This window comes from Glycine max, chromosome 1, assembly GCF_000004515.6.
Source record: "Glycine max cultivar Williams 82 chromosome 1, Glycine_max_v4.0, whole genome shotgun sequence".
Taxonomy (NCBI): Eukaryota; Viridiplantae; Streptophyta; class Magnoliopsida; order Fabales; family Fabaceae; genus Glycine; species Glycine max.
The window spans coordinates 26,900,336-26,926,521 of record NC_016088.4 but is presented as its reverse complement, the minus strand read 5'-3'; the positions used below and the strand labels follow the sequence as shown (position 1 = coordinate 26,926,521).

At 31.5% G+C, this 26,186-nt stretch overlaps 1 long non-coding RNA gene and 1 other non-coding gene across 4 annotated transcripts; one reads left to right on the top strand and one right to left on the bottom strand.

Moving 5' to 3' along the window:
* The first annotated feature begins 2,692 nt into the window (after nt 1-2,692).
* Nucleotides 2,693-8,347, top strand: LOC100780188 (uncharacterized). Of its 3 annotated transcripts, XR_003266683.2 has the most exons (9): nt 2,693-3,317; nt 3,557-3,745; nt 3,864-4,410; nt 4,579-4,791; nt 5,401-5,960; nt 6,085-6,357; nt 6,462-6,536; nt 6,614-6,670; nt 8,142-8,347. It is a non-coding gene; the product is annotated as an uncharacterized lncRNA (long non-coding RNA). The 3 variants fall into 3 exon arrangements; XR_003266682.2 differs by lacking the exon at nt 4,579-4,791; XR_003266678.2 differs by lacking the exons at nt 3,864-4,410; nt 4,579-4,791.
* On the bottom strand, nt 2,751-2,826 carry MIR9726 (microRNA MIR9726). Its single transcript, NR_126759.1, has one exon. It is a non-coding gene; the product is annotated as a microRNA MIR9726 (primary transcript).
* Nucleotides 8,348-26,186: the final 17,839 nt, after the last annotated feature.

The following is a 26,186-nucleotide window of genomic DNA, read 5'->3' as shown; positions in this document are numbered from 1 at the left end:
TTTGTTAAAGCTATATATGCTTTAATTTGGGATATATAGATAAATATATGTCCATTATAATTTGTGATGAGAGTTAGAGAATATTTGTTGTTATATCCTTAATATTTCTTAAGTATATATTCGATGTTCTTCCACTGAGTGTAACCAAATCTTTTACTCAAGGGTGTGGATATTGTTTATAATTGTAGAACTTGATTTTATGTTGAAAACTTTCAAATGATCTCACTCTCTACTCCAAAATATTAGGCGATTTTTTTTATCTCACTCATGATTACCTTGTTAACGTGATCCTTTTGAGGGTCAATATTAGAATTAACACATGGTTAGCTATGAAATCATTTTCTAAAGCTATGTAATTGATAGATGGATTGTATGTTGTGTTTCATATTCTCGTTTCTAAGCACTTCTCTCATTAATCCTACATTACTCTACTTCTCTCTAATACTTCTTTGAGAGAGACAAAACAATGAGTTATGATTCACATTGAGTAATATCTTTTAGAGTTATGATCCCCACTATCATTAGAGTATTTCAATACTAACTAATTCTAATGAGAATCCTAATCTTATTATGGCATATAAAGGATTCGAGGAAGTATATAATCTTGTGTTATGTCTCGAGATTTATCAAATTTGTATTGTCATATATTCTTGTGCACATTTAATGATCATATGACATACTCTAAGGACTTTGTTATTAATTCTTGTCCTATTGTGTTGAGACACATAAAATTCATTGTATTTTAGTAGGCATCTTAAGTAGATGTCAAGACCATTTTATTGGTAATTGCATAATTAGTCTTTTGACATGCAATTATCTTCTGCATCTCTTTTACCTAAAACTTCACATTTTGTTGGGTCAAAATTTATGAGTATATTGTAAATACAATACTCTTATTGAGTATGATTCTCTACAATGCCAAGTTGTTGGTGATGATAGTACTCCTATCGAGTACAATTTTGCACCATTAACATACTTATAAATTTTATGTTTGGACCCATGATCGATCTAAGTGCTTGCTCATTATTGACATTTTTTGGCCACATTAATCTAGATCTAGAGTATCAATCAATTTAAGCTAGGTGTCTATGTCACCCGAGTAGGAAATTAATGTATTTTCTAATTGTCTTTGAGATTGCATAGTGACTTATTTTGTGAAACTCATGTTAATAGAATGTCAAATATAGTAAGAGCATTTGTTGATTTAGCCTATATGTGATCACTCTTGTTATTAGGTTATCGTGAGCATTTAGATGCATGTGGATTTCATCCTGGGATTTACAACTTTTCATGCTTAAAGTGGCATGGTCCATTGACTAAAGACTTCACTATTGGAGCTTTTGAGAATTTTTTGCAGCTCACATGTGTTTGGTTAAGTCTTTTGATGTTTTGGGTCAGGGGGAGTTTGAAAACTCTCTCATGAGATATGTATAAATTAAAGTAATATTATCTTAGTAACATCTCTTGTATCATTTTTAGATTCTTGGACCATTATAGCATATTTGACTATTAGACCATGCTATCTCATATACTTTTTTCATGTGAGAAATATGACTATTTGGTATTTAGGAAGTGTATCCCTATCGAATATTATTTTGTGACTTTGAGATTTTAGATTTCATACATCGTTGTCGACATATGATTGAAATTGTTGTTCTAGCCTTGATGATTCATATTATTGGTTAATACTATCCAAGTGAGAGAATGTTAAAATATTTGTTGTGGATTAGTATCAATGAAGAATTAATACATTATCTTTTATTATCATCAATCAACAATTAAAGATATGATAATCATCATATGTGGATTATAGATTGTTTTAGATGAGATTAATGATAAGATTGACCTTGTGATGCGTTGGATCAATCATCCAGTAAATAGTTCATTGAGAGGTCAATACCTACTGCTAGGGGATTATAAATTTATCCCATTAAGCAAATTTAAACTATATGATTGTCTCTTTTTTAGTCATATTCTCTTAAAAGTCCCCTAGAAAGTGGATAAAAATCCTCTCAAGAGTAATTAAAGGTTTCTATCATCAAGCCACACGCCTCTGGGGATGAATGCAAATACAAGTTTGTCTTCAATAACATTTTACATTTTATCGCTATACTCACATGCTATAATGTGTATCTATATGCGATTGCTTTATAATTCTTCATCAATTAACCCAAATATGAAATTGAATTTATGAAATTCATTAACCCAAATATGTCTTAAACACACTGTCAGACAAGTAGACAAGCGGACATATAGGATGTCCTAGAAATTTTTCTCATAAATCTCTAATATTTTTTAGAAAATTATCCTAACTATATTTTGTTCTACAAAACATGATTTTAAGTTCAACAAATATTTTATAATTATTTGATACTTATTCTCACGTTTGTCACAAATATTCACTACTAAAAAGAATGTTTTCAACACTTCAATTTTAACATCGATTTTTTACAAAACTGATGTTAACGAAAAGGTGATGACATTTTTGTAAATAAATTGATTTTGTTAACATCGATTTTTGAAAAAATCAATGTTAATGTGACAATGTTAACATTTATTTTTGAAAAAATTAATGTTAACACGACGATGTTAATATCGGTTTTTCAAAAGCCCATATTAATCAATTTTTTGAAAAAATCATGTTAACATCAATTTTTCAAAACTAATATTAACATCGGTTTTTTAATACGGATAATTTTACTAATTTCATCTGCACGAATGGTTACCATGAAAATTTCTTAATTTTATTTTTTTAGAAGAAAAAAATAATGCCTATACTCTATTTTATAATAGAAAGACTAATCAGTTATTTTTTCTTTCATCATCCCAAACATGCCAATATTAGCACTGACAGTACGTAAATGTAACTCGTTGTTCAAGCAACTCTTTAGAGTTCCTAGAGCTCCCTGTAAGGCTTGTTGTAAAATCCGTTGTCGGACTTGAAAGATGTTGGATCAGTTTCGTGTAAAAATGAATGTTGTGTTTTTTCCATGGCGGTTCTCACTCTCATTGTCAGTGTCATCTCACTGTCGCTCTCACTTTCTCACTCTCCATGGCGGTTCAACTCCTCACTCTCACTCTACTCGTTGTCACTGTGGTCTCGGTCTCACTGTCGGTATTGCGACGATAGCGCTGTTGGGATTCAAGGCCTCACAGATCCATCGCGTTGGTTCCTGCCAGGATTCGAGGCTGCGACGTCGTCATCGTTTCCAGAGCTGGACTACGGGATCCGACAGCTAGACCACGCCATTCTCTTTCTCCATCTCCCATTCTCACCGATCCGCTGCAAACAACCTCTTCGCTCCCACTCCCACAAGGTCAAAACCAAAAACCCTAATAATTAAACTCCCTCGCATCACGATCCCACACATTGCATTGTTATTCTCTGATTCCGTCAATTTCGTTTAATTTTCCCAAAAAATAAATGTTTAAAATGTTGTGTTTGATTCCGATCCTAAGGACGTGAAACTGTGAAAGGATTATTGTTAGATTTTGAACCGTTCTGCGTAACTGAAGTCAACTATTTGTCATTCTTTGATCTGTTATTTTATCACAGCCTAGAAGACGTATACGCAATTCTTAGAGTTTTTCAGATTCTCGGAATCGAAGAGAAGAATAATCCTGTGAGCGAGGACACTTGTCAGAAAGTGGTTGAAAATCTAGCCTCGTCTTCTCCTCTCAAGGATTTGTTCTATACCTTGTTAAGGCCATTTTAAAATGCAATGTCAATGGAAACGTTTTCAAGGTACTTTTCTATTATTATTTTTGTTATGCTTGCAGTTTGAGTGTCGTTACTTATGAAAGTTTTGTTTGTGTGCTGAAAATTGATGCTAGTGTTTATTTATTTTTTTATTTTGATATAGGATATTGCTTTGCTTGATGGTGGAGACTAGGGTGGCATGTCTAAGTGATTGGAAAATAAATATTGAGCATAGGATATGCACTCTTTGAACATGTTTAAAAAAAAAAATAAAAAATTAAAATGCATTGTGGTCGTACTCAAACAGCCGACCTCCATTTGCCGCCGCCCGAGACGATTTCTGGCACTTGTGTATAGGTTCGAGCTTAGGGATTTTAGGCCATGGGGGAAGGTTTTCCGATGACAAAAACCAAGCTGCAAGGGAAGGTCACGCTTGACCATGAGTGGTGCCGACGATGCCGGCAAAACAACAGAGAAGATGAAAGGAAGGAGGACAATGCATTTTAATTTTTTATTAATTTATTTCTGTGTAAACATGTCTACGGTAGTCTCTAATTATCTTACTCGTTAATTTTAAAGAATACATATCCTACGCTCAATATTTGTTTTCCAATCACTTACACATGGTGGAAAAGATGTTTTACTTTCCCACCCTAGTCTCCACCTTGATTGATATATACTATTCAATTGAAGGTTTGGTTCTTATAAAGGTAATTCTCTAGCCGCTACTGTACTCTGTGATAATAGTTGTTCATCATTTAGTTTTTAGGCCAGGTTGTTCTCACTTAATCTCTATATTTTTTGTTGTATAATTTTGGTATATTTTCTTTTTTAAATTTGGGTTCCTTGTTTAAAATGGGATTTCCTTCATTTATTAGGGATTGTTGTTCAAACGGTTTTTGTTTGTTCCAGGTAATAAGTGTTCCTAGATTCTCTCTATGTGTTGACTCGTAATTGATATCAAAGCTTTTCTTTGGCATTTGATGCTTTCTTGTGGACCATGGTAACCTTATTTGACTTTGTCTGTGCATATACCTTATTACCTTGGAGCTCTTTACACTTGACCTATCTTCAACTTCGCCTATTGATTGGTGACTATCTATTCATTTCTGCTGGTTTTGTTCCATTGCTGTGTTTTTCTCTTATCATATGAAACTTTTAATCAAGCAGCATAGGAGTAGGTGCCGAAAGCAAAGTATTGACTTCTAAATTGTTGTTTATGTAAAATGTATGTATGTATGTCCATTAGTGACTTTGCTAAGTCATGCATAGGTCGAGCATATGGATGTCGAAACCAATGTATGTATGTCCATAGGCATATGATGTTGCTATGTTAACTAAATGTTTTTAAACCAAATTATTGGTGATAATTGCTATTAAGACAAAGTTCAATGAAAATAACTCAATAAACAATTTCTGATATTGTATCAAGAAGAGTCCTGATATTCTATTATAGGTCGAGCATATGGATGTCGAAATCAATGTATGTATGTCCATAGGCATATGATGTTGCTATGTTAACTAAATGTTTTTAAACCAAATTATTGATGATAATTGCTATTAAGACAAAGTTCAATGAAAATAACTCAATAAACAATTTCTGATATTGTATCAAGAAGAGTCTGATATTCTATTTCTCTATTAAGAGATTTGATTTACAATATTAAATATATTTATCTATTTATTGGTACAAATTGCAGGAAATGCCAACTCTTGTTGCAGATGGTAATGATGCACTCACTGGTCACATAATCTCAACCACAATTTCAGGCAAAAATGGCGAACCTAAACAAGTGCAGCGTGTTCTAACCTTTCTTTACTTCCAATTTTTATTAAAAAAAAATCATTTTGTACTATATATACATATTTACTTCCTTTTTGAAACTAACAGGAACTACATTGTGGTTTTGGGTAGTAAACCTTTTAATTATGGATCCATCCAAAAATATAATATTGGTAGTCAGCTAGAAGTTGGCAAATTTCCTCTATGCTTATCTAATCTAATTGCTTTTTTTTTTTTTAATTTAATTTTGTTCTCCCCCTTCCATTGATTGATTGTTCTTGGTTCCCCATTTTTGGCCTTAAAAGGTACAGTTTTGAAGACTTTTGAATAAAATTGAATGCTTAAGATTGATGATGACATCCACGGGTTTCAATTTCTTTTATTCTTCATAAATTGGTGCTCTAATGCCACTTGCAGACCATCAGTTACATGGCCGAACGTGTTGTTGGCTCTGGATCATTCGGAATTGTTTTCCAGGTAAGGATAAGTGAAGTAATTACCTCATTAGGTGATAACTGTTCCTACTTTGCTTTCTCTGTTGTCAAGTCTCTCATATTGCTTCACACCCTTGGGTTATGTTCCTTTTTGACTTGAAACAAAGGCGAAGTGCTTGGAGATTGGCGAGGCCGTGACTATAAAGAAGGCTTGCAGGACAGGCAATACTAAAATCATGAACTGCAGTTTATGCACGTGATGGATCACCCAAATATAATTTCCCTGAGTAACTATTTCTTCTCTACAACAAGTAGAGATGAACTTTTTTCTGAACTTGGTGATGGAATATGTCCCTGAGACGATCTTCCGTGTTATAAAGCACTACAGTAGCATGAAACAGAGAATTCCCCTAATCTATGTGAAATTATATACATATCAAGTATGAGGTTTTCTCTGTTTGCAATTTGGTTTGATGTGTTGTTCTTGTTCCTCACTTTTTCTTTTGAAATTTTATAATGATTGAGTTTGGGATGTGATGTCTAGATCTTTAGGGGACTGGCGTATATCCATACTGCACCAGGAATCTACCATAGACATGTGAAGCCTCAAAATCTTTTGGTAAGTTATTAGTTTGCTATTTTTCCATAAGGAGTAGCATTTATTTATTCTAAACCTATTTTCCATTTGTTCTGTAGATTGATCGACTCATACACCAAGTCAAGCTCTGCGATTTTGGGAGTGCAAAAGTTCTGGTATGTTGGTATTCTTCCTGTGCATTTCACTACTTTATACATGTATGCTACCATGTTAACGGTGGATGTGGACTATTAATGTCATATGCTACCTACCCCAGAATCATAGAATTCGAAAAGCTCTTTTAAGATTTGTTCGCAAGTGCAATTTTAATTTTGTATGTGATAATTGACATTTCAGTAAATGGCCACTAATGTTGCTATTAATCTAGACCTCAACTCAATAATTTTTCAATATATAGATGAAAGGTCATTGGTTGGGGTCACATGCTAATTTGCTTTTAGTGATTTGCTCATAAGGTGGAGGCTGAATCAAATTATTGGTAAAGGGTAACTTTGATTTCAACTTTAAGATAATTGATGTTTAATTTTCCTTTTGGTTACTTTGCATATTCATTGACAGTTCAATGGTATATGTTTCTTTTTTTCTTCATTTGTCTAACGACATCATGTTTATATATATATATATATATATATATATATATATATATATATATATATATATATATATATATATATTTGCACTGCCTGGATACTGTTTGCATCGGGTTAATTAATAAAACAAACAGTATATTAAAAAAATGTATAAATAACATCAATTATAAAAGAATCGATGTTGTATATGTAGTTTTTGCATTTTTTATATTTTTTATCATACGACATCGGTTTTCGTAAAAATTGATGTTGTATAGTGAATTTCAACATCAATTTTTATAACTGATGTTAGATGTCAATTTTCTAGTAGTGATTAATAATTATGCATAATCTTCATTTTAATAGTTATTTTAGAATTTTATCTACAATCTACACTTTTTAATTATATAGATCATAAAGTATTAGTCATAATATGAGAGTAGTTAGTCCTATCAAGACCTGGGTTATGGACTTGACATTCTTTTGTTGTGTTCGTATACTCATTGTTGATAGACAAGAATATAGGATACTTTGTATGTTCTTATGTTCTCTGTTGAGAAACAGAAGTATAAGATAAGTTAAAATGACACGTGTAGATTTCAAGACTTACAAAGGAAGGCGTGCATGTTTGGGTAGGTTCTAGCTAAGGAAGGACTTGGTACTTAATAGTTCATTGTAGATTGGTGTGAGGGTACGCCCAAGTTATATATACATAAGATTATGAATATCATGGATCAAGATAAATTTAGTTCATCTATGGCAGATAAAGGTTTTTGGCATGAGTTAAGGCGTATGTGCTCCAAGACACTTCCAAAATAAGAAGTATGGATCCATAGAGTCAAGGATTAAAACTGTATAACTAGACAAGTCTTAGCCCCCATAGAGTCTTGTCAATCTTATGATTAACGGTAGGATGCCCTACTATCAATGTATAAATAAGTGTGAAACCAGTATTCCTCCCTAGTTTCTTTCTCTTTCTTTTTTTATGTATGTGCTTGTTGATGCATACACGAAGATGATGGTCATGCCCAATGATCAAATCCGTTTGTTGTTGCAGATATTTTGAAGATTGTAGAGATTGGTGTGAAGATACGTGAGTCAGTGGTCAATTTTACTTATGTATATGTTTGGATTAGGGTAGAATTATGTATTGCTCTAACTAGGTTATTTGATGTATAGGTTGGGAGTAGCTAGTACATAATTTCTCTGTATTTGTTAAACTTTGTCTTCATTCTAATATCATGAACTAATGTTTAATTAAAAGAGGATTACGATTCTTTGTATGATACTTTATGCTTTTACATCATTGTTAATCCAACATTTTTCAATAAGCTTAATAAATATTTCATTTAATCGCAAAAAATTTACCCTCATTTTTATAATGACTAAAACAAATAAAAACATTAGTGTGGGTTGTGTCTAGTATAACAGGGTGTTACACTAGGTCTGAGGTTGCATTATCTGCTTGTGAAGTAGAAACCAGCCCTCTTGAACCTACTTTGGAGGAGAGTATTAGGACTCAATGTTAGGCCCAAGCTGATGGTGGCAAGCACAATTAAGGGACGACACTACGGGACTAGGAGCGACAACAACAGGATGACCAGCAACAAGACTCTCCGAAATTTTAATTATTTGACTATATCAAAAAAGTATAATATTACTTATTGTTTAATCTTTTTTTTACATATGTTGTTTTTAAACTTGATATGTTTTTTTTTTTTTTATGAATGATTGGACCAAATAAACATAATTTATATATGATTTTAATTATTATAAACACCAGAAGGATCTTTTAATGTTTTTATTATTATTTTGTATAGGCTCATGCCTTATTTTAAACATGATATATATATATATATATATATATATATATATATATATATATATATATATATATATATATATCTGCAGCAAGATCTTGTAATGTTGAGTATGTGCTGGATTTAATAAAATTTAGATCTTAGTTGTTATTACCTGCTATAACGACTAATGAGAGGTTTTTCTTCTTTTTTTTTATTAGTTAATGGATCAATGTTTGAAATAAATTTTTCCACTTTAAAAAAAAAACAAGTTAATTTGTTAATGGATCATTTTTTTCTTTTGGATTTGCGAGTACCGCCCATGAGAGTTAATGGATCATATGCTTTGCATGAAAGCCTTATAAAAAATATGAACTTTGTCTATGGGTTGAATTACCCTTATATACCCTGTGTTGTTTTTACCGATCAAAAAACACTCTAATCTCTGAATAATCATAAAATAATGGTGAAGATTTTAGTTGGGCAAGGTTGATCCAATATTAGCACTCTGATACTTAAGTACCAACAAGAATATCTTTTAGAGTTTTCAGTTATATTTAAGGATGTGGTTTGCAGCTGTATACAAAAACAAGAAAGATGAGCTCATTAATTCAACTAATTGCAAAATGTTGGATATTCCCGGGTCAGAAAAGTTCCCATGCGCACTTCCATTAAATTTTAGTTTTGCACTTCATTCATATGTGGAATCAACCTTATCAAAATTCAGTAGTGGGGTAATTTGTGCTCCCAAATGATTTGTTGATATGATACTGCTATACTATATATATATATATATAAAATCCTAAACTAATAGTTTTTATGTGAGTCGGCTCTAATACAAGATCTAGGTGGAAAGGTTCAGTTTTGGTAGTACCTATACATGGAAGAGCACAAAGTGAAAATGACTTTTTGGAATTTTTTTTTATTGATTTGTCAAAAGGTAATTGGCTAGAAATTAAAAAGAATAGCAGGAACATTGAAAGAAATTGAAACCCAATAACATGGTTCGAGTATCTATGGAACCAAACAAAAATAAACATTTAAACTTGTGACAACGTGTTTTTTTTTTTAATAAGAAAAACTTGTGATAGCATTGATATATATATATATATATATATATATATATATATATATATATATATATTTGTGTGTCTGTATTTTGAATATTAAAAAAGTCAGGTTGAAAATTCTCTGATTGTAGCAAAGCTTTTGTGAGAAGGAAAATTCCATGTAAAGAAGCATATGATATATACTCAAATGTCAAATTCGATCTATATTATGTTTCCTACTAATATATGTACGTGAATATCCATTTCAAGGGACCACGTGCATCTTCAAGAAAGATCCTTTGTAGCTCTATATATTAAAACTGAACGAAAACTAAGAATTGGTTATCCTGACATTTTAATTACTTTCTTGTACAATGATGAGCAATGCCTTTGAGTTGTAGCTATTAGTGTTAGAAGTATAGTCTCATAGTGTAAATTGATATACAAATATTGTTTGTTACTTTTGCTTATGAAAAAAATGATATACAAAGAGAGAACAATGAAGTGTAAACCCCAAAAATAAAAAATAAAAATACATTAAGATTTTGAATTATGAAGTGAGTCACATGCCTGTTAATATATATCGGTACTCGCTTAGTTCTTGTAGAAGATCTCCGGAATCTTCAAATATATATATAGTTACTTATGTTTGTATAATATGTAAATGATTCATTATATATATGTGCGTCTGTGTTACGGTTTTAAAGGCTCCAAAAGCATATAATTCCTGTTTTTCTACCTCTTTAAATCTGTGCCAAATGAGGAATAATTAAGGAGCAAACGGTCATTTTTTTCTATCTATTCAATTTACCAAGCAAAGTGGAAGCCGGTGACTTCATCTTAATTGTAACTGCAATAAGTTATGATGGAAATAATCTAAAAATATTTCAATATTGTGTGTTATTTGCTTTGAGTAGTATTGTTTCTTGAAAGATATATGTGATTTCCGTTAAAAAAATTGTCAGAAATTGAGAAAGAAGAAATTTAGTATAGATATATGTTAGCTCCCTTCGATTGATGTCCTATAATAACAGAGAAATTTAATTCAAGTGTTCCAGGGGACAAGCTGCATTTGATCTTTTCTAAAGCTGAGTATAAAACACATGCGCCTCTGGGTAAAACATGCATTAGAAGCTCTTTACTCTTTAGTATATCATATTATTTACCATTTTACTTAATTAATTATTTCTTCCTATTCAATTAAATAAGTTGTAGATAATCTTAAGGGATTGATCAAGTAAAGGGAGAGAGAGTTTTGCATATGATAAGTCACAAGTTGAAGTTTTCTCATGTTTTTTTTATTTTTTTTTATTTTTAGAATAAGGTAAATGTGTGCTCTTCCATATAAAGTTCTAAGTCCCAAAACTTTTTAAGTCTTGAAATGAAATATCATCCTCTTCTTTTGAATTTTTACCCATCAAAAACACTTATACATTGTAAGATCTTTTTTACTTAAAATATCATCACCTTAATACAAGGAAGAAGTAGATTAATTAAAGTAAATTTTTCCTCTCAAGATGATTTAACAATCACATGGAAACACATATCAAATCTTAAGTGAATAATAAAATTTTATAAATCCCAAATGTGGGACGAACCTACCGGCTACCGCCCTTGGAGCTGGCTTTCTTTCATTCTCTTACTCTTCCTTTCAACCCAATTTTAACAAACTAAAAAATGTTTTATATATTTTTCTTTAATTATTTTTATTGCACAAACATATTTTTATTTATTCTGTCACATTACGGCAAGTATCTATAGTGGGTAGCCTGGATTCCCCTTTCTCTTTCATGTTTTGTTAGTGGCAGATTTAAAACTAAAAAAGATTAGTCCACAAGCCAATATTGGCTCATAGGGCTACATATCTATCCTTGATCCTCCTCATATGTGCATTCGTGTTCGTAATATAAAATACCAAACAAGACAGAAAGTGCGATTTGATATATTCATCCTTTCACCACCAAATTAAAGACCATTCATCCATATTGTCGTACGGAAGAACTAACGCACTCTTATGAATGAGTAGCCTAACAGAAAACCTGACCACTATTGTTATATCAATGTACAAATACTTAAATATAGATCGTGCTTCAGCATTTTTTTTGGTTGTCAGAATAAAATACAGAAAAATATGTGATAGCATCTAGATTTGCGCAAAGGTATTATAGAAATTGAGAGAATGTTCAAACATGCATGTCATATTACTACGGGTGCAATATTTTTTTAATTTTTTGAAAAAAGACATGAAATAATATAGGATTAAGAGAAGCATCCCATAAGGTTGACACCCTAAACTCGATCCATCCCCTACCGTCAGGCCTAAAATTTATTGATTACTGCAAAAGAAGAAATAAATACAAGCTTGGAAGGACTAACCAAAATCCATGTCCCATGCGAGATTGTCAAAATTGTCAAAATTAAACGAAATCTGTACTGAGGCAAGCCCAGCAATATTTTTTAATTAATATTAAATTATATTTGTATTTTTGGAACAGTTGAAGAAAATAAATGTAAAGAAAAATTTGGCCATCATTACTTGATTTCAGCTCATATGAGATACATCATTAAAAATTTCGGACCTGTTCGAATAAATAACTTAATTAAGTGTTTATTATATTAGTGTTTGGATAAACAGGATTTAGAGTCTGTTTAGATATATAGTCGTTTTCATTTATATCGAAGAAGTCACTTATTCAAGCCATCATCACACGTAACGTGCATGTTCAAATAAATACTTATTCACGCTCTGATCTTTCGGTATAATTTTTTGTACGATTTTGTTTATATAATCACGTTTGTTGGTATCAATCCCTCTTAATCACTGTTTGGTAGGATAAACGATTTTCACTTTAAAAATAAATAAATACAGGTAATCTAGTCCAATATTTCGTCTCAGATACACACTGGTTGAAATGTGAAAGTAGTACTTCAGTACAAATTAGGTGTTATTTTAGTGGTAAAAGCTTTCAAATATACTCGACATGTGCAAAATCAAATCCAGTAGTATCATGATAAAGAACAATCGGATCCGATGATTCAAATCTCTATATAACTAAAAAAATCTAACTAACATTTCCTTGTAGTACGAGAATATATATAATGTTACATCTTAGTGGATGTTAAAATAATCGTATTTATAACTATTTAAAGTATTTTTCATAAAAAGTAAATGAGTACATCAACAAATTATACCACAAATTAGTTTATCGTTTATACCTTATTAAATTCATATTTTATAATTTATATAAATAAATTTTTATATTATTTTAAATTTTTAATATATTATTAATTACATACTTTGATTTTTAATAAAATATATCAAAAGATATGTAAATAAATATTTAAATATATTTTTATATACATACATATTTCTGAAAATTATTATTGTTGAAAGTGTTGTCTTAAGTATAATCTTTTTCACTTTAACGATATTTTATATGTTTTCTTTTGACTTTTTAAAAAAAATTGATGTAGTTCAATTTTGATTTGAACGAATTAATTAGAAACATGTGATCTAATTATTGAATAATTATTTTATATTTATTATGATAGGGAAAAAATGATTTTTAAGATTTACTGAATTGATGGATTGATTTGTTAACATCAAAAAGTTGAAATTGTGATTTTTTTTCTTTTTTTTGTGGTAATTAGAATGAAATAATCAAGAAACATATAATTAGGCTAATCGTATAACTATTTTGTATTTATTATGATAAAAAACATTTTTAAGATTTAATGAATTGATTTGTTAATGTAATCATCATAACAATATTTTAATTGATTGTATTTAATAGAGAAGAATAAAATAAATAAAAAATAAAATTAATTGTAATTATTATCCATTAAGTATGAATAATTACAAAATTTGAATTCAAAAAAATAGAATAAATATAAAATTCGATTGTTCTAATTTACACGATTCATATTAATTATCATAATTATATTTGTTTGAATTAAAAATAAAATAAACTCATTTAATATTTTTTTTAAGGAAATGAATATGGATATGACAAGTAACATCACCCCTTAAAACAAAATCTTTATATTTAGAGAGAGTAGATTATACAAATTAGAAAAAAATATGTATTTAAACTATGCCTTTTTTTTTAAGAGAATCATATTTATAATTTATTAATATATTTCTTCTAAAAATAAATAGGTGTAAATTATATATAAGAGAGAGAGAGGACTAATCTAAGAATACTTAGTTAATATGCAAAAATTGAAAACATGAATCATTAAGATGATATTTAAATGGTTAATATTAAAGGAAAGAAATAAAGGTATACAATAATAATATAAAAAATTTTACGCTATCATTTATTTACAATTCATCATATATGACAATTATATTTATTTTTATGATAATTATTATGAATATTACAGAATATTGTGATTGATAAATAATATAAAAATATCTTACACTGTGTATGATCATTAAACTTGAAAAGAAAATCTATTAACTTTTTAAGTGGTAATGTAACTATTAAAAAACTGCTAATTTTAACTATGTATTTATAATTGTATGACTTATATGTATAATTCTCATTTTTGATAATAATAATAATAATAATAATAATAATAATAATAATAATAATAATAATAATATTATTATTATTATTATTATTATTATTATTATTATTATTATTATTATTATTATTATATCACCGGATCTAGACACGCCACAAATATCGAAAGTCAAATAAAATACTAAGTTATGTGTTATATCTTGTCATCTTTCCTCTTAATAGTTTTGCGACGAAAACAGAAATAAAAAATGCATGATTTTGTGAGTTATGAAACTTAGGTACATAGGAAAAAGAGAATGAACTCCACCATGGACAACAACTCATATGAAAAAGCCAATATTTTTCATAGGTTGGTGGCCAATGTTATAGCAAAATAATTGCAGAGAACCATGGGCACTAATATTGAAAAGAGAACACGTCATGACAAGGTGGGATTGATGTCATCATGAACTCCACCAAAAGGGGACTCTCCTCGTGGGTTATGGTATTGGTAGTGGTGGTGCAGCTATCATCAAATGTTTGAATAGGGTTCTTTGACAATTGAAATCTAAACATATAAAAAATATAAAACAAAAAGAAAATTCATGGAATTGAAGGAATATTATACACAGATCGAAAATAAAGAGCCAAGAATGGGACCAAGGCAGACATGCGTGTGACCACAATGCGCCCTAAAAAAAACAACCCCCTTTCTATCTAACCTTCCATGCTTTTTAGATATATAAGTGTATATATAAGTTAAATATATTGCTATCAAATGAAAGTTTATTAGATATACAAGTGTTTAATTTGTCTATCAAAATGCACTACAAGAACACGTTAAATTTCTTTCTTTCGGTGAAGTAAGAACATGTTATGTTTGAAATTACTTTTAAGAAGTAATTTAAAATGTTAATGGAAAAATTGATTTTCTGTAAAAAAGAACTAAAACAATTAAAACCGGTATTAGTTTGCTAAATATTTTATAATGGTTCCAAATGAAGTTTTTAAGATTTTTTTAGTGGAATTTTTTCTTTTAATACTTCTAATTAGGCTATTCTTACTCTCATATTTGATTAAATCATAAATAGATATGATATCCTTAACTAGTACCTATAAATATTGCGGAAGGGAATAATATAGTTCTTAGTGAGTAGTGACTCACCTTAGTAAGTAGAAAGACAAAAACTACGTACCGGGAGAGACTGTGAAAGTATTTATTTATTTAGTTTTATTGTGAAACAGTGAAAGGATGCTCGGAGGATCCATTGAAAGGAGCATGTGGCTACTAGCTTGTAAGTAATTAATTCTATGCGGTAATGTTGTTCCCATTATGTTGAAAAACCTTAAAAGGAAAAGTTCCCAAATGTTCACAAACTCAACAAACTGATCTATATAAATTTGTTTGGACCATTCAAAAAGTTACAGGAAGACTAATCAACTGTGAATTGAATGATTTGGGAGATTTGTTAGAATTTTTTTTCATAATCCAATGTTCGGTCAGAAGATAAATAAAGTCAGACAACAAATTATTTTTATCAAGAATTGAATTCAAGTATTATTTGAACTATTTAATCTTAATTTCAATACATTAACCATTTGGGTAAATTTATTAGAATATAGGTAACTTTAAAAAGAAAATCCCTTTTGAAACTAGGGGAGAAAAAAATTTCTTTGGTACATCTTCACTAGGCATAAGAAATTAACTTCACAGAGTTTAAATTTGTCACATTATTAGTGAAATATGTATAGACTTATTTATTACTTTATTCATTTCTATTTATAATATTTAATTACCTATTTCTTCAAGATTAAGGAAATTAATTAAGTTAGTTGATAATAATAAATTTATCTTAAATTTATAACTTTTTTCTAAAACTATCATTCTCATTAATATTTTTCTCTTTTCTAATTGATTGTTAATACACACTCTCTCTTTCTCTCTCTTAATTAGGGTTGTTTTAGTCTAAAAATAATAAATGTAAGAGACATTGTAGATTGGGACTTATAAAAAAAACATCATTTTAAATTGAGATTTTATAAATAGGAATGATGGAGTATAAATAAACACATACAAAATATTAGACTATTTTTTAGTGATTAACTATTGTAGTTTTTTAAAATAAAAACTTTTTAAAGTTTTTTTCCAATGATTTAACACTATATTATATTAGATGGTATATTCGTTTGTCATCATTAGGTCGAATGACAACCCCAACCTATAAAATTTGACTAGGCCCTTGTGTAAATAGGCTCATGTGCACCCCTTAATTTCAAACATATCTAGGTACCCTAATTATCCTATCAATTATCCCCCAAAGATCATGGGACGTGATTAAATCCTTTCATACCCTGAGAATCATATGAATATGATAAAATTGTATATCACCATAGACGATGAGTATAAAGCCTACACTTGACTTGAAGGTAAGAGCAAATTACACACTTGAATACTTTGGATATGTTTCCTTTAACCCTAACTAAGGAAACAAATGTTGGAATAGATGGTAAAAAAATAGAGTTTAATGACTACACATTATCGGTGTAAAATTATTTTATATTGACAAATAGTAAATTTGTCTATTTTGTCACACAAGATATATTATTTAAATTAAATTAAAAAACTAAAAATGGGGGATTGGGTTTTGAGATGGGAAAGTGGGGCAGAAGATGGTGACTAGAAAATTGGGGGAAAGGGGAGGTTGAGTTTTGAGATTGGGAGAGTGATTGGAGAAAATGAAAGTTAGGATTTTAAGATGGAGGAATGAGGCAGAAGAGAGTGGCTAGAAAAAAAATGAGGGGTTACAGTTTTGAGATAGGAGAGTGGGGCAAAGGAAGGTGACTGGAAAAATGGGTGATTAAGTAGAACCATTGTGGACAACAAAGCTCTCCTTCCGAGACCTCCGGTTAAGCAGGAAGAACCCTACACTAGTTGACCCATGTGCTCATGAAAGACAATATAATAGATAGAGTTCCCACAAAATCCAATCTATTAGTATTTACAAACAAAATAAAGGATCAATTTCCCTATATCTTTTGCTAATGTAACATGATCAATAATAGAACAATGATTTTTTCTTTTGAAATGTTTCATATAATATTGGTAAAGGTATTATTATGATTGGGTTCATACACCACACTGTCATACTTATAGGTAAACCTTTTTTTATGTCACATTTAGAGATTACAACTAGGAGGGATGAGATCAATTTTTAGAAATTTATTTGGACGTGAATAATTTGGTCAATATGGATGCATAGAAAAAAAATTTGTTTAAATTCTTTATGATCAATGACTAATGATGAGGTGGGTGAGAAGTTGATTATATACTAAAGTTTTAAACTTTTTTTTTCGATAAACCAAATGTATCGATAATGGAGTAGAAGGTGTAAGTTTTAAGGTTTTATATGGATTCCAATAATAGAAAATCAAGCATAACCTTGAAATCAATGATTCTCACAAATAATAGATAAACAATGAGTACTTTTCTCCATAGTGAGACCTCTCTAGTGCGCTTTGATTTCCTTGAAAAGAGGAAGAAAACAAGATTTTGCTTCCTTGTCTCTTCTTTCTATTATCTCTCTTTTGTGATAGTTAGGGTTTAGAGAATACTTGTATGTCTGGAAGGGGGCCTTATTTCACGTTAGTGGGTATTAACCCTCTTTGAACCACTACTCCCATCAAATAGTAATTATCTCTAGAAACTACTCCACTTAAGCCCATGACCTATTTACAATTTAGTACATAAACATTAATTATTAATTTATTAGTCCTTAGTAAGTGACATGCATCTCACATGAGACATTAAATCTTACATTCTCTTACTTGTCTCATGTGACATTACCAAACATCATGAACAACTAAGTAATTAAGTTAAACTTACATCACGCATATTGAAATGACTAAATCGTTCCATAGGGCACATCATAAATTCATAATTAAGAATAGGTACTACTCTGAGTCTTGACGGTTGTGAATTGACAAAAATACCACAAGAAAGAGGGTTGAATTGTCTTTTCATGAACTTTGATTCCTTTTTGTAAATAAAAATGTATTATGATATAAGCTCAGAAAGAGACAATTCAAAATGAAGAACTATTCTGAGCTTAGAACGAAAATGCAAGCAGCTATGGAAAAAAGGTTTTCACAGTTCAAAACTCTATTTTTAAGAGATGTTTAGTTGAAAAGGCTTTGATAAAAAAAGTTTAGTTTTAAGAGTATTTGTCAAAGGACTTTTCTGCCTTGATGATAAACAAAAACTAGTAAGCAATGCAAAGATTAAAATCATTATAGAGAGAGAGAAGTACAAGAAGAAGAAGAAGAAAAAGATGATGCATATGATTTTTATACTAGTCACCCCAACCTTGGGCTATGTTTAGTCCTCTCCCTTCAAGATGAGATTTCACTAACACAACCAACCACTACTCGACTAATAAACCAATGGATTTCAAAAACTTGCTAGCAACCCCACTGGACTTCACACTTAGCCATAACTAGACCAGCTACACCACTGGTTATAACCTTTGTCAGTCATGTTGGACTTTCAAAAACAAAGGGTCTTTATGTTTTAATTGCACAAATAAATATATCTTTTCAAAGAGGGTTTTCACTCATTAAGTTACTGTTAGGTCTGGACAACCATACGTCTCATCCACCCTAGATTTTGATGAATAACATAAGTATAAATTGTTGATATTCTAATGAGTTTTTGACTAGTGGAAAAGATTATTATGTTAAAGGAATATCATGCACAACTATAGAGTATTCTCTATTTTAACCTAGCGTCCAACAAGCTATATTCAGTCAGCATCCACTCTTGTGCATAACAGTATACACACGCAATCATAAGGTAAATTCGTGTGTGCAATCTCAAGGACTGAGTATCATGAAAAAGGGAAGAGCACATGTACGGTTTTAGTCAAAATCCATTTGTCTCTATTACATTTGAATGACTAACATTTGAATTCAAGAAAAGGACAACATATAAGAGACTAGAAGAGCTCCATGGAATATCCTCTAGAAGGTCGCTTTCACAAAGGTCAAAAAGCACATGGCGTTGTTTTCACTTCATATAAAATCCTTGCCATTTAGAGATTGACACGTTGATCAATTCCTCTATGTGAGACAATAGTCCCTTCAAGATAACGATGCAAATCCCATAATGGATACCTCATTGAAATCTATAAAAAGGATGTTTCCCCTAATGAAGTGATTTGACGAAAAACATAAAAAGAGAAAGAACAAGAGCACAAGAAATATTGAGAAAGTTAAACTCTATTATAAACACTACACATTCTACACTATTATGATTCTTCGCAAAGCAAAGTAGTTGTAGTTGTGCTTAATTGTATATTCATTCATTGAGTGTTAAGAATACTTGTATTCAATCAAACATTTGTTTATGAAAGTAAGACGTGGCTTAGTGTTAAAGAATACTTGGGTTCTTAGATTTAGGGGGACTTTAAGAAGATACCAAAAGTGGTGTTAAGAATACTTGTAAAATCAGGAGTGGCAAGTTAGAATACTTGTTTGTAATTAGTTCTTGATTAGTGGAACCCTTTACTAGTGAGTGAAGGAGAACTAGTTGTGGCTCAGTTTAAGTGAACCAGTATGATAGCCCATTTTGAATCTATTCATTTAGATTTATGGGATGTGGTTCAGACTTTTGCTAAATTCCAAGGCTGGGAACGTCATGTTGTGTGCTATTTCAGAAGAGGAGTACACAATGGTACACAACTTCAAAAGTGTCCGAAAAATGTGGGACACTTTAACTGTAACATATGAGGGCACCTCACAGGTAAAGAGGAAGAAACTCAATCTCCTCACCCATAAGTATGAACTCTTCTCCATGGAAGAAAACAAAGACATACAATGTATGTTCGGACGTTTTTCAAACCATTGTTAATGTACTAAGATCCTTAGGTAGAACTTATGATAATTATGACCACATCAAAAAAAATTTAAGAAGTCTATCTAGGAAATGGAGACCATAAGTAACAACGCTATGAGCATTAAAGAATCTTGTGTCTATGTCTCTTGAGGAACTTGTTGGTACCCTTAAGGTTCATGAAAAATAGCTCCAGCAAGACAAAGGTCTTATAAGAGAAAAGTCTTTGGCTCTTAGCAACCAAAAGAACAAGAAAGAACCATCGTCCGAGAACAAGTATGGAGAAGCTCCTCCAAAGTGCTTAAAGTCAATGATTCATCTGATGATGAATCTGAAGAAGACTCAGATGATGTTAAGCTCGCCTTCATCTCTTGCAAAATCTGCAAAATGTGGAGAAATAAAAGTGGGTCTAAGTGGAGAAGCTCTTCAAGAAGAATGCCCCGAGACAAGAAGGACAAAGACAAAAGCTCCATAGTTTGCTATAAGTGCTAAAAGCCTGGACACTTCAAGTCGATATGTCCAAATTTGGAGAAAAGTCAAGATAAGAATAAATTCTTTAAGATTAAAGAAAATAAAGGGCTTATGAGCATGTGGGAACACTGGGATGACACCTCACCTGATGAAGACGATGAAGAAGCAAACATATACCTAATGGAAAACACAATTTTTGAAGGACCTGAATTAGACCAGGACGATGAGGTAAATTCCAATGACCTTGAGTCTATTAGAAAAGCTTATCATGAACTTTTATCTAATTCATCGATTCTCTCAAAATCTTAAAAAAACCTACGAAGAGATTTCAAAAATCTATCCAAAGATCATTTAAAGCTTGAGAAAACCCTTTAAGATCAAGTAGATGGTTCACTGGATGAGTCCACTTAAGCAGGTAAAGCTTGCAAAACTCTTAAAGAAAAATAGTTCAAGTTGTGCATTGAGATAGAGACAAATGATGGCGAAAAAGCTACCCTTCTTAAGAACTTTCAATAGTTGGAAAAAAAAAACTGAAAGATCTTCAATAAGATCTGAAGGAGCTTAATGAACTTCGCAATCATCAAAAGGAAGTAATATATGATCTTTGGAGAGAGTGTGCACAAACACACAATGATTATGATGAACTCAAAGTGAGTAAACATAATCTTTGGGTGGAATGTGAAGAACACAAGAAATTGGCAAGTTTTTTGAAAGATAAGCTTTTGAAGCATCAAGAACTTAAAGGTCAACCTCGAGCTTTTGTAAAACTTAATGATGAAATAAGAACCTTAAAGACTACATTATCCAATTTTGACAATGGATTAGACAATCTTAACATGTTGTTAGGATACTGTAGAAGATGTACTGACAAATCTGAAAATGAATATAAGGGAAAGGTATATGTTCATGATGAAGATACAATTGTATGCTACTTCTGTGGAAAAATTGGACACATGATGTCCAGATGCAAGGATCGTCCTAAGAAGGGTTCACCTAACCCCTTCATGACTAACATAAAAGAACCCAAAAAGATTTGGGTACCTAAGAAAATAATTTTTCCTATTACAAATATCCTTGATAGAAGTAAACAGTCACCTATCATGGTACCTGGACAATGGTTACTCGCGACACATGATAGGAGAAAAGCCTATGTTCCAATGCCTGACTCCCTATTGTGGTGGAACAATCACTTTTGGAGGGAATAAAAAAGGCAGAATAACTGGCATGGGTAAGATTGGTATTCACCCCTATCCCTCTATTGATAACGTTTTGTTTGTTGAAGGTCTTAATCATAATCTACTGAGCATAAGTCAATTATGTGACAATGGATATGGTGTGTCCTTCAACAAGGATGAGTGTGTTGTCCAGTGGGAGGATAGTTCTCCCTTATTTTTTGCAAAGAAAAAAAGGCAACCTCTACAAGATAAGACTAGGGGAACTCTTAAATCAAAAGGTGTCATGCTGATTGTCTATCAAAGAAAATCACTGGTTATGGCATAGAAAATTAGGCCATGCAAGTTGGAGGTTAATCTCCCAACTCTAGAAAAATAACCTCATAAGAAGTTTACCAAGTATGTCATATAAATATGATTTACTTTGTGAGGGATGTCAAAAAGGGAAACACATTAAAAACTCTTTTACCAGTAAAAACATAGTTTCCACCTCTAGACCTCTCCAACTATTACATCTTTATTTGTTTGGTCCTACTAGAACTGTGTCCACAAATGGTAAGAGGTATGGACTTGTCATAGTGGACGACTACTCTAGATGGACATAGGTTATGTTCCTAAATTACAAGGATGAGTCATTTGATGTCTTCTTTAAATTTTGTGAACGAGTTCAAAACAAAAAGGAGTATGCATTACTTCAATCAAAAGTGACCATGGAGTTGAGTTTGAAAATGAAAGGTTCCAACTATTTTGTGAGGAAAATGAAATTCTTCACATTTTTTCAACACCAAGAACTCCTCAACAAAACGGAGTAGTTGAAAGAAAGAACAGATCTCTCCAAGAGATGACTATAACCATGCTAAATGATAACTCAACCCTTAAGAACTTCTAGGTTGAAGTAGTGAATATTGTATGCTATCTTCATAACATAATTTATATAAGATTTATCTTGAAAAAGACTCTCTATGAATTGTAGAAGGGACAAAAACCCAACATATCATATTTTCATCCTTTTGGGTGCAAGTGTTTCATTCTTAACACAAAGGATAGTCTGGGAAAAATTGATTCGAAAAGTGACTGTGGAATATTTATTGGATACTCTGAAACTTCAAAGGCATTCAGAGTGTATAATTCTAGAACCTTAGTTGTTGAAGAAGTTATCCATATAAGATTTGACAAAAATAAGCCTGATAAAGAATTATCAGAGCTAGATGAGTCATTTGCAGATTTACGGTTGGATGATAGCATAACAATTACCAGCTCGTCTAGAAAGGAATCAGAGATACTTGCATCCACTCAACAAGAAGCTCAAGTTGAAGTCAAAGAACCCATTGGACGCATTATAAGAAGGAACCATCCAGAAAGTCAAATCATAGGTGATCCAACATATCGTGTTCAAACTAGATTGCCATTAAAAACACAAGGACACATTACACTGATCTTTGAGATGAAGCCCAAACACATCGACAAGGCAATGCAAGATGACAACTGGGTGAAAGCAATGCAAGAAGAGCTTGACCAGTTTCAAAAGAATGATGTCTAGAAGCTCGTTGAATTGCCAAAAGGAAAGAAGGAAAATGGAACAAAATGGGTATTTCGTAACAAATTGGATGAAGAAGTTGAGGTTGTGAGAAACAAGGCAAGATTAGTTGCTAAAGGTTACTCACAACAGGAAGGTATAGACTACATAGAAACCTTTGTACATGTTGCACGTTTAGAAGCAATATGCATCTTACTTTCATTTTCAACCTATAGTAATATGAAGTTGTATCAAATGGATGTAAAAAGTGCATTTCTAAATGGCATATTCCAAGAGGAAGTCTATGTTGAACAACTTCTTGGATTTGAAAGTGAAACCCTTCCTCAACATGTTTTTAAACTCAACAAAGCTTTATATAGACTTAAACAAGCTCCTAGAGCTTGGTATGAAAAACTAAGTTCATTTTTTTAGAAAATGGTTTTGAACGAGGAAAAGTTGACACAACACTCTTTCGTAAAAAATAAGAGTCTAAATTTATATAAGTGTATGTGGATGATATCATCTTTGGTGCACTAATGAAATGCTCTGTGAAGATTTTGCTAGGTTAATGCAAACTGAATTCGAAATAAGCATGATGAGAGAGCTGAAGTTCTTTCTAGGATTACAAATAAAGTAAACACCACAAGGAATTTATATTCATCAAACCAAGTATATAAAATAACTATTAAAGAATTTATACATGAGCGATGCAAAAGAGATGAAGACTCTTATGCATCCCACTACACATCTTGGACTGAACGAGGAATCAACGAAGGTGGACGGGACCCAGTACAGAGCAATGATCGGCTCACTACAGTATCTTACTACGTTTAGGCCTGATATAACGTTCAAAGTTTGCTTATGTGCTATATTCTGAAAGGAACCAAGGGAAGTTCATTTAATTGCAGTTAAATGTATATTTAGATATTTAATTGGAACTCCTAACCTTGGTCATTTGTTCAAAAGAAGGGAAAGTTTCAGGCTCATAAGCTATTGTGATGCGGACTATGCTAGTGATAAAGTAGAAAGAAAAAGTACAAGTGGAAGTTGCCTTTTGATAGAAGGAAACCTAGTCACATGGATATGCAAGAAGCAGGGATCAACTGTATTATCCACTACTGAAGCAAAATACATGTTAGCAGCAAGCTATTGCGCCCAACTTCTATGGATATAGAACAAGCTTGAAGACTATATCATCTATGAGAGTAAAATTCCTATCTACTATGATAATAGAACTATTATCAATCTTTCTAAAACCCAACATAGCATTCCAGAGCAAAACATATAGAAATTAAACATCATTTCATAAAAGATCATGTTCAAAATGTTACAGTGGATTTATAGTTTGTACCCACTGATGAACAATTTGTTGATATTTTTACAAAACCATTAACTGAAGAAAGGTTGATTCTGTTAAGGAGTCAACTTGGAATGATCTCTATTAATGATTGACTTAATATCCATATGTTGTCTACTAGTGCATCCAAGGATATGTCATCCATTGTCCAATACCACACACTCATAATGTTCAATATATGGACGATAAGTCATGTTTTTTTATATAAAAAATGCAGCATTTTCCTTTGTGAAACATTGTAATGCTTCATGTTGAGTCAGTTTTCAAAAGCGAGCCTAATGATTGTTTTTGAAAAAGCCAAAAAGCCCACTATAAAGAAAAAATACACTTACGTTGAAACTCCTGGGATTACAATCTGCTTGCAAACACTTCAACTTCTCTCTGAGTTTTTCAAACCCTAGCTTTCTTCCTTCTCAAATGACCTTTGCAAACACCCTCGTCACTAAAGCCATCCCAACCATGAAAATCACTATCATATGCACTAATCATGAGCCTTCCATTTGTAGAACACTTTTTTGATATTCAAGAACTTGAAAAAGTGGGTCTAAAGCTGAATGAAACATATTATTTTATAGTGCAAGATATTTTTTTAATGAACCCCAAACCATCTACCTAGAGCTAATAAGGACCTTCTGGCAACATGATGAGTTCATCAACAAAAAGACCATAGCCTCCAAGGTTTTGGGAGTGAAGGTCATATTGTCAAGTGACACCATTGCTAAGGCAACAAGGTGTTTGTGCGAGGGCAATACCTACATAGAAGGTTGGGAAAAGAACTACGACTCCCACGTCACCAGAGCTCTCTACTGTGACAATGTTGACATGGCTAATGATCCGAAGATGATCTACAACTTGATGTGTGAAAAGGAAAAAATATTACTACACAAGGCTGGCTCCAAGATGACCCTTTTTGACCTCCACAAGTTCATGATGTCTTTCTTGATGGAGAACCTACCATTTGACCTTCCACACATAATATATATCAACATTGTGAGAAACCTCAAGGACTTAGGTGGTCTGGATGACGTCTACTATTCAACTCTCGCCAACAAGCTTCTATTGGATCAAGAAGTTTATCATGTGTTCAACAAGATGGATAAGGACTCAAAACATACCTTAATAGTTCACGGTTCAGTAGTCACTAAACAACAAAAGTTTAGCAAAGCTAAGCTGAAGGCTATGAAAGTGGCCTTGGAACAAACTTTGAAGGAGGCTCCAAAAGTGGACATGGAAGCCATTAGCAAGTAAAAACAAAAGAGATTGGCCAAATCCATTGCTGATGAAGACCTTGGTCTGGATAGCTTTCGCATTACAAGGAAAATCAAGAAATGCATGGTTGAACA